A 14,698-nucleotide genomic window follows, 5' to 3' on the forward strand; every position below is an offset into this window, starting at 1 on the left:
CATGATCGTTCCTCATTTTTTTGAGTTTTACGGCCAAAAAACTTGAATTCCACCCGATTACCATATTTTCGTGTGCTATAGCCCACCCCTTCTGAGTGGGCCCCGCCAAACCCGGATAGCCTAAAATTATTCCAGGCCATCAAATATGACCTAAGGAACTATAGTCACCGATCCACCATGACCGTTCCTCGTTTGTTTTTGTATTTTACGGCAAAAAAATAAGAATTTCGCCCGATTCCCATATTTTTGTGTGCTGTAGCCCACGCCTTGCGAGTGGGCCCGGGCCCACCGCACCCGGATCGCCTAAACTTTTTTCGAGCCATCAAATACGACCTAAGGAACCAAAGTCACCGCCCAGCCATGACCGTTCCTCATTTGTTTGCGTTTTACAACCAAAAAACTAGAATTCCGCCTGATTCCCATATTTTTGTGTGATATATCCCACAGCTTCCGAGTGGGCCCGGGCCCCCGACTCTGATCGTTCCTTGTTTTTATTCGTTTTAGTGCCAAAAACTAGAATTCCGCTCGATTCCCATATTTTAGTGTGCTATAGCCTACGCCTACCCAGTGGGCAAGGCCCCCCGGCCGGATAGCCTACAATTTTTTTGGGCCATCAAATACGACCTAAGGAACCATAGTCACCGCCCCGCAATGACCGTTACTCATTATTTTGTGTTTTACGGCAAAAAAATTATAATTCCGCCCGATTCCCATATTTTCGTGTGCTATAAGCCCACACCTTCCGAGTGGGCCCGGGGCCCACATAGCCGGATCGCCTAAAAAATTTTCAGGCCATCAAATATGATCCAAGGAACTATAGTCACCGCCCCGCCATGGCCGTTCCTCATGTTTTTATGTTTTACAACCAAAAATAAGAATTTTGCCCGATTCCCGTATTTTCGTGTGCTATAGCCCATGTCTTCCCCGTGGACAGGGCCCCCGGACCCGAATTGACAAAAAAAATTTTCGGGCCAACAAATACGACCTAAGGAATCATAGTCACCGCCCCGCCATGACTGTTCCTCATAGTTTTGCATTTTCGTCAAAAAAACTATAATTTTGCCACATTCCCATATTTTCGTGTGCTATAGCCCCATGCCTTCCGAGTGGGCTAGGGCCCCTAGACCCTCGATCGCCTAAAAGTTTTTCGGGCCATGAAATACGACCTAAGGAACCATGGTCACTGCCCCTCCATGACCGTTCCTTGTTATTTTGCATTTTACGTCCAAAAAACTATAATTGCGCCCGATTCCCATATTTACGTGTGCTATAGCCCATGCCATCCTAGTGGGTCCGGGCCCCCCGAAACTGGATCGCCTAAAAAATTTTCGGGCCATAAAATACAACCTAAGGAACCATAGTCACCGCCCCGCTATGACCGTTCCTCGTTTTTTTGTGTTTTATGGCCAGAAAACTATAATTCCGCCCGTTTCCTATATTTTCATATGCTATAGACCACGCCTTCCGAGTGGGCTAGGGGCCCACTGAACCGGACCGCCTAAAATATTTTTAGGGACATCAAATTCGACCTAAGCAATCATATTCACCGCCCCACCATGACCGTTCCTCATTGTTTTGCGTTTTACGGCCAAAAAACTAAAATTTCGCCCGATTCCCATATTTTCGTGTGCTATAGCCCATGCCTTCCGAGTTGGCCCGGGCCCCTGACTCCGATCGCCTAAATATTTCCGGGCCATGAAATACGACCTAAGGAACCATAGTTACCGCCCCACCATGATTGTACCTTGTTTTTATTCGTTTTACTGCCAAAAAACTAGAATTCCGCCCGATTCTCATATTTTAGTGTGCTATAGCCCACGCCTTCCTAGTGGGCAGGGCTCCCCGGAACCGGATAGCCAAAAATTTTTCCGGGCCATCAAATACGACCTAAGGAACAATAGTCACCGCCCCGCCATGATTGTTCCTCTTCATTTTGCATTTTACGGCCAAAAAACTATAATTCCGCCCGATTTCCATATTTTCGCGTGCTATAGCCCACGCCTTCCGAGTGGGCCCGAGGCCCCCGGAACTAGATCACCTAATTTTTTTTTCGGGCCATCAAATATGAACTAAGGAATCATAGTCAGCGCCCCGCCATGACCGTTCCTCGTGTTTTGCGTTTTACGGCCAAAAAACTAGAATTTCGCCCGATTCCTATATTTTCGTGTGCTATAGCCCACGCCTTCCGAGTGAGTCCGGGCCCTCCGGACCTCGATCGCCTAACATTTTTCGAGCCATCAAATACAAACTAAGGAACCATAGTCACTGCCCCACCATGACCGTTCCTCATAGTTTTGCATTTTCGTAAAAAAAACCAGAATTCTGCCACATTCCCATATTTTCGTGTGCTATAGCCCATGCCTTCCGAGTGGGCTAGGGCCCCTGGATCCCCGATCGCCTAAAAAATTTTCGGGCCATCAAATACGACCTAAAAAACTATAATCACTGCCCTGCCATGACGGTTCGTTGTTATTTTGCATTTCACGGCTAAAAACTATAATTGCGCCCGATTCCCATATTTTCGCGTGCTATAGCCCACGCCTTCTTTGTGGGCTCAGGGCCCACTGAACCGGATTGCCTAAAAAAATTTTGAGCCATGAAATACGACCTAAGGAACCATAGTCACCGCCCCACTATGACCGTTCCTCGTGTTTTTGCGTTTTACGGCCAAAATATTAGAATTCCGCCCGATTCCCATATTTTCATGTGCTATAGCCCACGCCTTCCAAATGGGCCCGGGGCCCCTGTCCCCGATCGCCTAAAAATTTTTCGGGCCATGAAATACGACCTAAGTAGCCATAGTTACCGCCCCGCCATGACCGTTCATCGTTGTTTTGCGTTTTACGGCCAAAAAACTAGAATTCCGCCCGATTCACATATTTTAGTGTGCTATAGCCCACGCCTTCCCAGTGGGCAGGGCCCCCCGGACCCGGATACCCTAAAATTTATCCAGGCCATCAAATAGGACCTAAGGAACCATAGTCTCCGCCACGCCATGACCGTTCCTCGTTATTTTGCATTTTACGGCCAGAAAACTATAATTCCTCCCGATTCTCATATTTGCGTGTGCTATAGCCCACGCCTTCTGAGTGGGCCGGGGCCCCCGGAACCGGATCGCCTTAAAAATTTTTGGGCCATCAAATATATACCTAAGGAACCATAGTAATCGCCCCACCATGACCGTTTCTCATAGTTATGCATTTTCGGCCAAAAAACTAGAATTCCGCCACATTCCCATATTTTCGTTTGTTATAGCCCATGCCTTCCGAGTGGGCTCGGGCCCTCCAGACACCCGATCACCTAAAACTTTTCCGGGCCATGAAATACGACCTAAGGAACCATAGTTACCACCCTGCCATGACAGTTCCTCGTTTTTTTGCGTTTTACGGCCAAACAACTATAATTCCTCCCGATTCCCATATTTTAGTGTGCTATAGCCCATGCCTTCCCAGTGGGAAGGGCCCCCCAGACCCGGATAGCCTAAATTTTTTCCAGGCCATCAAATACGACTTAAGAAACCATAGTCACCGCCACGCCATGACCGTTTCTCATTATTTTGCATTTTACGGCCAAACAACTATTATTCTGCCCGATTCCTATAGTTTCGTGTGCTATAGCCCACGCCTTCCGAGTGGGCCGGGGGCCCCCGGAACCGGATCGCCTAAAAATTTTATGGGCCATGAAATACTACCTAAGTAACCATAGTCACCTCCCCACCATGACCGTTTCTCATTTTTTGCGTTTTACGACCAAACTACAAGAATTCTGTTCGATTCCAATATTTTCGTGTGCTATAGCCCACGCCTTCCCAGTGGGCAGGGCCCCCCGTACCCAAATCGACAAATTTTTTTTCGGGCCATCAAATACGACCTAAGGAACCATAGTCACCGCCCCGCCATAACCGTACCTCATAGTTTTGCGTTTTCGTCAAAAAAACTAGAATTCCGCCACATTCCCATATTTTCGTGTGCTATAGCCCATGCCTTCCGAGTGGCCTAGGGCCCCAAGACCCCCGATCGCCTTAAAGTTTTTCGGGCCATCACATACGACCTAAGGAACCATAATCACTGCCCCTCCATGACATTTCCTCGTTATTTTGTGTTTTACGGCCAAAAAACTATAATTGCGCCTGGTTCCCATATTTTCGTGTGGAATAGACCATGCCTTCTTTGTGGGCCCAGGGCCCACTGAACCGGATTGCCTAAAAAACTTTTGGGCCATGAAATACGACCTAAGGAACCATAGTCACCGCCCCACCATGACCGTTCCTTTTTTTTGTGCGTTTTACGGCCTAAAAACTAGAATTCCGCCTGATTCCCATATTTTCGTGTCCTATTGCTCACGCCTTACCCGTGAGCAGGGCCCCCTGGACCCGGATAGCCTAAAAAGTTTTTGGGAAATCAAATATGACCTAAGGAACCATAGTCACCGTCCTGCCATGACCGTTCCTCGTTATTTTGCGTTTTGCGGCCAAAAAACTATAATTCCGCCCGATTCCCATATTTTAGCGTGCTATAGCCCACGCTTTCCGAGTGGGCCAGGAGCCCCTAGAACCGGTTCGCCTAAAAATTTTTTCGGGCCATCAAATACGACCTAAGATATCATAGTCACCGCCCCGCTATGACCGTTCCTCATTTTTTTGCGTTTTAAGGCCAAAAAATTAGAATTCCGCCCGATTCCCATATTTTCATGTGCTATAGCCCACGCCTTCCGAGTGGGCTCGGGGCCCCTGTCCCCGATCGCCTAAAAATTTTCCGGGCCATGAAATATGACCTAAGTAGCCATAGTTACCGCCCCGCCATGACCGTTCATCGTTGTTTTGCGTTTTACGGCCAAAAAACTAGAATTCCGCCCGATTCACATATTTTAGTGTGCTATAGCCCACGCCTTCCCAGTGGGCAGGGCCCCCCAGACCCGGATACCCTAAAATTTATCCAGGCCATCAAATATGACCTAAGGAACCATAGTCTCCGCCACGCCATGACCGTTCCTCGTTATTTTGCGTTTTACGGCCAGAAAACTATAATTCCTCCCGATTCTCATATTTGCCTGTGCTATAGCCCACGCCTTCTGAGTGGGCCGGGGCCCCCGGGGCCCCCGGAACCGGATCGCCTTAAAAATTTTTGGGCCATCAAATATATACCTAAGGAACCATAGTAATCGCCCCGCCATGACCGTTTCTCATAGTTATGCATTTTCGGCCAAAAAACTAGAATTCCGCCACATTCCCATATTTTCGTTTGTTATAGCCCATGCCTTCCGAGTGGGCTCGGGCCCCCCAGACACCCGATCACCTAAAACTTTTCCGGGCCATGAAATACGACCTAAGGAACCATAGTTACCACCCCGCCATGACAGTTCCTCATTTTTTTGCGTTTTACGGCCAAAAAACTATAATTCCTCCCGATTCCCATATTTTAGTGTGCTATAGCCCATGCCTTCCCAGTGGGAAGGGCCCCCCCAGACCCGGATAGCCTAAATTTTTTCCAGGCCATCAAATACGACCTAAGAAACCATAGTCACCGCCACGCCATGACCGTTTCTCATTATTTTGCATTTTACGGCCAAACAACTATTATTCTGCCCGATTCCTATAGTTTCGTGTGCTATAGCCCACGCCTTCCGAGTGGGCCGGGGGCCCCTGGAACCGGATCGCCTAAAAATTTTATGGGCCATGAAATACTACCTAAGTAACCATAGTCACCTCCCCACCATGACCGTTTCTCATTTTTTGCGTTTTACGACCAAACTACAAGAATTCTGTTCGATTCCAATATTTTCGTGTGCTATAGCCCACGCCTTCCCAGTGGGCAGGGCCCCCCGTACCCGAATCGACAAACTTTTTTTTCGGGCCATCAAAAACGACCTAAGGAACCATAGTCACCGCCCCGCCATAACCGTACCTCATAGTTTTGCGTTTTCGTCAAAAAAACTAGAATTCCGCCACATTCCCATATTTTCGTGTGCTATAGCCCATGCCTTCCGAGTGGCCTAGGGCCCCAAGACCCCCGATCGCCTTAAAGTTTTTTGGGCCATCACATACGACCTAAGGAACCATAATCACTGCCCCTCCATAACATTTCCTCGTTATTTTGCGTTTTACGGCCAAAAAACTATAATTGCGCCTGGTTCCCATATTTTCGTGTGGAATAGACCATGCCTTCTTTGTGGGCCCAGGGCCCACTGAACCGGATTGCCTAAAAAACTTTTGGGCCATGAAATACGACCTAAGGAACCATAGTCACCGCCCCACCATGACCGTTCCTTTTTTTTTGTGCGTTTTACGGCCTAAAAACTAGAATTCCTCCTAATTCCCATATTTTCGTGTCCTATTGCTCACGCCTTACCCGTGGGCAGGGCCCCCTGGACCCGGATAGCCTAAAAAGTTTTTGGGAAATCAAATATGACCTAAGGAACCATAGTCACCGTCCTGCCATGACCGTTCCTCGTTATTTTGCGTTTTGCGGCCAAAAAACTATAATTCCGCCCGATTCCCATATTTTAGCGTGCTATAGCCCACGCTTTCCGAGTGGGCCAGGAGCCCCTAGAACCGGATCGCCTAAAAATTTTTTTGGGCCATCAAATACGACCTAAGATATCATAGTCACCACCCCACTATGACCGTTCCTCATTTTTTTGCGTTTTAAGGCCAAAAAATTAGAATTCCGCCCGATTCCCATATTTTCGTGTGCTATACGCCTTCCGAGTGGGCCCAGGCCCCCTGACCATGATCGCTTAAAAATTTTCCAGGCCTTGAAATACAACCTAAGTAACCATAGTTACCGCCCCGCCATGACCGTTCCTCGTTGTTTTGCGTTTTACGGCCAAAAAACTAGAATTCCGCCCGATTCCCATATTTTAGTGTGCTATAGCCCACACCTTCCTAGTGGGCAGGGCCCCCCGGACCCGGATACCCTAAAATTTATCCAGGTCATCAAATACGACCTATGGAACCATAGTCACCGCCACTCCATGACCGTTCCTCATTATTTTGCATTTTACGGCCATAAAATTATAATTCCGCCCGATTCCCATATTTTCGTGTGCTATAGCCCACGCCTTCCGAGTGGGCCGGGGCCCCCAGAACCGGATCGCCTAAAATTTTTACGGGCCATCAAATATGACCTAAGGAACCATAGTAATCGCCCTGCCATGACCGTTTCTCATAGTTATGCATTTTCGGCAAAAAAACTAGAATTCCGCCACATTCCCATATTTTAGTGTGCTATAGCCCATGCCTTCCCAGTGGGCAGGGCCACCGGACCCGGATAGCCTAAATGTTTTCCAGGCCATCAAATACGACCTAAGGAACCATAGTCACTGCCCATCCATGACCGTTCCTCGTTATTTTGCGTTTTACGGGAAAACAACTATTATTCTGGGCCATGAAATACTACCTGAGGAACCATAGTCACCGCCCTACCATGACCGTTTCTCATTTTTTTTGCGTTTTACGACCAAACTACAAGAATTCTGTCTGATTCTAATATTTTCATGTGCTATAGCCCACGCCTTCCCAGTGGGCAGGGCCCCCCGAACCCGAATCGACAAATTTTTTTTTCGGGCCCTCAAATACGACCTAAGGAACCATAGTCACCACCCTGCCATGACTGTTCCTCATAGGTTTGCGTTTTCGTCAATAAAACTAGAATTCCGCCACATTCCCATATTTTCGTATGCTATACCCCATGCCTTCCAAGTGGGCTAGGGCCCCGAGACCCTCAATCACCTAAAAGTTTTTCAGGATATCAAATACGACCTAAGGAACCATACTCACTGCCCCACCATGACCATTCCTCGTTATTTTGCATTTTGCGGCCAAAAAACTATTATTGCACCCGATTCCCTTATTTACTTGTACTATAGTCCACGCCATCCGAGTGGGTCCGGGCCCCCCGAAACTGGATCGCCTAAAATTTTTTCGGGCCATAAAATACAACCTAAGGAACCATAGTCACCGCCCCGCCATGACCATTCCTCGTTATTTTGTGTTTTATGGCCAGAAAACTATAATTCCGCCTGTTTCCTATATTTTTGTATGCTATAGACCACGCTTTCCGAGTGGGCCAGAGGCCCACTGAACCGGACCGCCTAAAATTTTTTCCGGGACATCAAATTCGACCTAAGGAATCATATTCACCTCCCCGCCATGACCATTCCTCGTTGTTTTGCGTTTTATGGCCAAAAAAACTAGAATTCCGCCTGATTCCCATATTTTTGTGTGCTATAGCCCACGCCTTCCGAGTCGGCCCGGGCCCCTGACTCCGATCGCCTAAAATTTTCCGGGCCATGAAATACGACCTAAGGAACCATAGTTACTGCCCTGCAATGATCATTCCTTGTTTTTATTCGTTTTACTGCCAAAAAACTAGAATTCCGCCTGATTCCCATATTTTAGTGTGCTATAGCCCACGCCTACCCAGTGGGCAAGGCCCCTCGGCCGGATAGCCTAAAATTTTTTTGGGCCATCAAATACGACCTAAGGAACCATAGTCACCTCCCCGCCATGACTGTTCCTCATTATTTTGTGTTTTACAGCAAAAAAACTATAATTCCGCCCGATTCCTATATTTCTGTGTGCTATAAGCCCACGCCTTCCGAGTGGGTCCGGGGCCCACATAACTGGATCGCCTAAAAATTTTCCGGGCCATCAAATATGATCTAAGGAACCATAGTCACTGCCCCGCCATGACCGTTCCTCATGTTTTTGTGTTTTACGACCAAACAACAAGAATTTCACTTGATTCCCATATTTTCATATGCTATAGCCCACGTCTTCCCAGTGGACAGGGCCCCCGGACCCGAATCGACAAATTCTTTTTTCAGGGCATCAAATACGACCTAAAGAACCATAGTCACCGCCCCGCTATGACCGTTCCTCATTGTTTTGCATTTTCAGCCAAAAAACTAGAATTCCGACACATTCCCATAATTTCGTGTTCTATAGCCCATGCCTTCCAAGAGGGCTCGACCCCCCCAGACCCCCGATCGCCTAAATTTTTTTCGGGCCATCAAATACGACCTAAGGAAGTATAGTCACTGCCGTGCCATGACCGTTCCTCGTTATTTTGAATTTTACGGCCAAAAAACTATAATTCCGCCCGATTTCCATATTTTCGCGTACTATAGCCCACGCCTTCCCAATGGGCAGGGCCCACCGGACCCGAATCGACAAATGTTTTTCCGGGCCATAAAATATGACCTAAGGAACCATAGTCACCGCACCGCCATGACCGTTCCTTGTTTTTTGCATTTTACGGCCAAAAAACTAGAATTCCGCCCGATTCCCATATTTTCGTGTGCTATAGCCCACGCCTTGCGAGTGGGGCCGGGCCCACCAGACCCGGATCGCCTAAAATTTTTCCGAGCCATCCAATACGACATAAGGAACAATAGTAACTGCCCCGCCATGACCGTTCCTCATTTGTATGCGTTTTACAGCCAATAAACAGGAATTCCGCCTGATCCCCATATTTTCGTGTTCTATAGCCCACGCCTTCCGAGTGGGCCCGGGCCCCCCAGACACCGATCGCCTAAAAATTTTTCAGGCCATGAAATACGACCTAAGAAACCATAGTTACCACCCCTCCATGATCGTTCCTTGTTGTTTTTTTAGTTTTACGGCCAAAAAACTAGAATTCCGCCTGATTACCATATTTTCGTATGCTATAGCCCAGCCTTCCCAGTGGGCCTCCCAAACCCGGATAACCTAAAATTTTTCCGGGCCATCAAATACGACCTAAGAACCATTGTCACTACCCCACCATGACCGTTCCTCATTATTTTGCGTTTTACGGCCAAAAAACTATAATTGCGCTTGATTTTCATATTTTCGTGTGCTATAGCCCACGCTTTCCGATTGGGCCTGGGCCCCCTGATCCCGATAGCCTAAAAAATTTTCGGACCATAAAATACGACCAAAGGAACCATAGTTATCGCCTCACCATGACCATTCCTAATTTTTTTGTTTTACGGCCAAAAACCTAGAATTCCGCCCGATTCCCATACTTTCGTGTGCTATATAGCCCAATGCCTTCCGAGTGGGCCTGAGGGCCCTGGAACCGGATCGCCTAAAAATTTTTTGGCCCATGAAATACGACCTAAAGAAACATAATTATCGCCCTGCCATGACTATTCCTCATTTTTTTTGCATTTTATGGCAAAAAAACTAGAATTCCGCTTGATTCCCATATTTTCGTGTCCTATAGCCCACGCCTTCCTAGTGGGCAGGGCCCCCCGGACGCGGATAGCCTAAAAATTTTTCGGGCCATCAAATACAACCTAAGGAACCATAGTCACCGCCCCGCCATGATCGTTCCTCGTTATTTTTCGTTTTACGGCCAAAAAACCTATAATTCCCCCCGATTCCCATATTTTCGCGTGCTATAGCCCACGCCTTCCGAGTGGGCCCAGAGCGCCCGGAACAAGATCGCCTAAATTTTTTTTCGGGTCATCAAATACGACCCAAGGAATTATAGTCAGCGCCCCGCCATGACAGTTCCTCGTGATTTTGCGTTTTACGGCCAAAAAACTAGAATTCCGCCCGATTCCCATATTTTCATGTGCTATAGCCCACGCCTTTAGAGTGGGTCCGGGCCCTCCGGACCTCGATCGCCTAAAATTTTCCGGGCCATCAAATACGACCTAAGGAACCATAGTCACCGCCCCGCCATGATCGTTCCTCGTTATTTTGCTTTTTACCGCCAAAAAACCATAATTCCGCCCAATTCCCATATTTTTATGTTCTATAGCCCACGCCTTCCGAGTAGGCAGGGGGCCCCTGGAACCGGATCACCTAAAATATTTTCGGGCCATCAAATACGACCTAAGGAACCATAGTCACCACCTCACCATGACCGTTCCTTTTGTATTTGCGTTTTACGGCCAAAAAACTAGAATTTCGCCCGATTCCCATATTTTCGTGTCCTATAACCCACGCCTTCCCAGTGGGCAGGGCCTCCCGGACCCGGATAGCCTAAACTTTTTTCGGGCCATCAAATACGACCTAAGGAACTATAGTCACCGCCCCGCCATGTTCATTCCTCGTTAATTTGCATTTTACGGCCAAACAACTATAATTCCGCCCAATTCCCATATTTTCTTATGCTATAGCCCACGCCTTCCCAGTGGGCAGTGCCCCCCGGACCCGAATCGACAAATTTTTTTCGGGCCATCAAATACGACTTAAGGAACCATAGTCACCGCCCCTCCATGATCGTTCCTCGTTATTTTTCGTTTTACGGCCAAAAAACTATAATTCCGTTCGATTCCCATATTTTCGTGTGCTATAGCCCACGCCTTCCGAGTGGGCCCGGAGCCCCCGGAACAGGATCGCTTAAACTTTTTTTCGGGCCATCAAATACGACCTAAGGAATCATAGTCAGTGCCCCGCCATGACCGTTCCTCGTGTTTTTGCAGTTTACGGCCAAAAACTAGAATTCTGCCCGATTCCCATATTTTCGTGTGTTATAGTCCACGCGTTCCGAGTGGGTCCGGGCCCTCCGGACCTCGATCGCCTAAAATTTTCTGGGCCATCAAATTTGATCTAAGGAACCATAGTCACCGCCCCGCCACCACTATTCCTCGTTATTTTGCGTTTTACCGCCAAAAAACCATAATTTCGGCCAATTCCCATATTTTTATGTTCTATAGCCCACGCCTTCCAAGTAGGCCGGGGGCCCCTGGAACTGGATCACCTAAAATATTTTCGGGCCATCAAATACGACCTAAGGAACCATAGTCACCACCTCACCATGACCGTTCCTTTTGTATTTGCGTTTTACGGCCAAAAAACTAGAATTTCGCCCGATTCCCATATTTTCGTGTCCTATAGCCTACGCCTTCCCAGTGGGCAGGGCCTCCCGGACCCAGATAGCCTAAAAAAATTTCGGGCCATCAAATACGACCAAAGGAACTATAGTCACTGCCCCGCCATGATCGTTCCTCTTTTTTTTTTTTGTTTTACGGCCAAAAAACTATAATTCCGCCTGATTCCCATATTTTCGTGTCCTATAGCCCACGCCTTCCCAGTGGGCAGGCCCCCCCAGACCCGGATAGCCTAAAAATTTTCCGGGCCATCAAATACAACCTAAGGAACCATAGTCACTGCCCCGCCATGATCGTTCCTCGTTATTTTTCGTTTTACGGCTAAAAACTATAATTCCGCCCGATTCCCATATTTTCGCGTGCTATAGCCCACGCCTTCCGTGTGGGCCGAAGCCCCCGGAACAGGATCGCCTAAATTTTTTTTCGGGCCATCAAATACGACCTAAGGAATCATAGTCAGCGCCCCGCCATGACTGTTCCTCGTGTTTTTGCGTTTTACGGCCAAAAAACTAGAATTCCGCTCGATTCCCATATTTTCGTGTGTTATAGCCCACGCCTTCCGAGTGGGTCTGGGCCCTCCGGACCTCGATCGCCTAAAATTTTCCCGGCCATCAAATATGACCTAAGGAACCATATTCACCGCCCCGCCAAGACTGTTCCTCGTTATTTTGTGTTTTACCGCCAAAAAACCATAATTCCGCCCAATTCCTATATTTTTGTGTTCTATAGCCCACGCCTTCCGAGTAGGCCAGGGGCCCCTGGAATCGGATCACTTAAAATATTTTCGGGCCATCAAATACGACCTAAGGAACCATACTCACCACCTCGCCATGACCGTTCCTTTTGTATTTACGTTTTACGGCCAAAAACTAGAATTTCGCCCGATTCCGATATTTTCGTGTCCTATAGCCCACGCCTTCCCAGTGGGCAGGGCCTCCCGGACCCAGATAGCCTAAAAAATATTCGGGCCATCAAATACGACCTAAGGAACTATAGTCACCGCCCCGCCATGATCGTTCCTCGTTAATTTGCGTTTTACGGCCAAACAACTATAATTCCGCCCAATTCCCATATTTTCTTGTGCTATAGACCACGCCTTGCCAGTGGGCAGTGCCCCCCGGACCCGAATCGACAAATTTTTTTTTCGGGCCATCAAATACGACCTAAGGAACCATAGTCACGGCCCCTCCATGATCGTTCCTCGTTATTTTTCATTTTACGGCCAAAAAACTATAATTCCGCCCGATTCCCATATTTTCGTGTGCTATAGCCCACGCCTTCCGAGTGGGCCCGGAGCCACCGGAACAGGATCGCTTAAATTTTTTTTTTGGGCCATCAAATATGACCTAAGGAATCATAGTCAGTGCCCCGCCATGACCGTTCCTCGTGTTTTTGCATTTTACGGCCAAAAAACTTGAATTTTGCCCGATTCCCATATTTTCGTGTGTTATAGCCCACGCCTTCCGAGTGGGTCCGGGCCCTCCGGACCTCGATCGCCTAAAGTTTTCCGGGCCATCAAATTTGACCTAAGGAACCATAGTCACCGCCCCGCCACCACTATTCCTCGTTATTTTGCGTTTTACCGCCAAAAAACCATAATTCCGGCCAATTCCCATATTTTTATGTTCTATAGCCCACGCCTTCTGAGTAGGCCGGGGGCCCCTGGAACTGGATCACCTAAAATATTTTCGAGCCATCAAATACGACCTAAGGAACCATAGTCACCACCTCGCCATGACCGTTCCTTTTGTATTTGCGTTTTACAGCCAAAAAACTAGAATTTCGCCTGATTTCCATATTTTCGTGTCCTATAGCCCACGCCTTCCCAGTGGGCAGGGCCTCCCGGACCCAGATAGCCTAAAAAATTTTCGGGCCATCAAATACGACCTAAGGAACTATAGTCACCGCCCCGCCATGATCGTTCCTCGTTTTTTTTTTACGGCCAAAAAACTATAATTCCGCCTGATTCCCATATTTTCGTGTCCTATAGCCCACGCCTTCCCAGTGGGCAGGCCCCCCGGACCCGGATAGCCTAAAAAATTTTCGGGCCATCAAATACGACCTAAGGAACCATAGTCACCGCCCCGCCATGATCGTTCCTCGTTATTTTTCATTTTACGGCTAAAAACTATAATTCCACCCGCTTCCCATATTTTCGCATGCTATAGCCCACGCCTTCCGTGTGGGCCGGAGCCTCCGAAACAGGATCGCCTAAATTTTTTTTCTGGCCATCAAATACGACCTAAGGAATCATAGTCAGCGCCCCGCCATGACTGTTCCTCGTGTTTTTGCGTTTTACGGCCAAAAAACTAGAATTTTGCTCGATTCCCATATTTTCGTGTGTTATAGCCCACGCCTTCCGAGTGGGTCTGGGCCCTCCGGACCTCGATCGCCTAAAATTTTCTGGGCCATTAAATATGACCTAAGGAACCATATTCACCGCCCCTCCAAGACTGCTCCTCGTTATTTAGTGTTTTACCGCCAAAAAACCATAATTCCGCCCAATTCCCATATTTTTGTGTTCTATAGCCCACGCCTTCCGAGTAGGCCGGGGGTCCCTGGAACCGGATCACCTAAAATACTTTCGGGCCATCAAATACGACCTAAGGAACCATAGTCACCACCTCTCCATGACCGTTCCTTTTGTATTTGCGTTTTACGGCCAAAAAACTAGAATTTCGCCCGATTCCCATATTTTCGTGTCCTATAGCCCACGCCTTCCCAGTGGGCAGGTCCCCCCGGACCCGGATAGCCTAAAAATTTTCCGGGCCTTCAAATACAACCTAAGGAACCATAGTCACCGCCCCGCCATGATCGTTCCTCGTTATTTTTCGTTTTACGGCCAAAAAACTATAATTCCGCCCGATTCCCA

The sequence above is a fragment of the Nicotiana tomentosiformis genome, chromosome 6, assembly GCF_000390325.3.
Source record: "Nicotiana tomentosiformis chromosome 6, ASM39032v3, whole genome shotgun sequence".
In the NCBI taxonomy this organism is placed as follows: domain Eukaryota; kingdom Viridiplantae; phylum Streptophyta; class Magnoliopsida; order Solanales; family Solanaceae; genus Nicotiana; species Nicotiana tomentosiformis.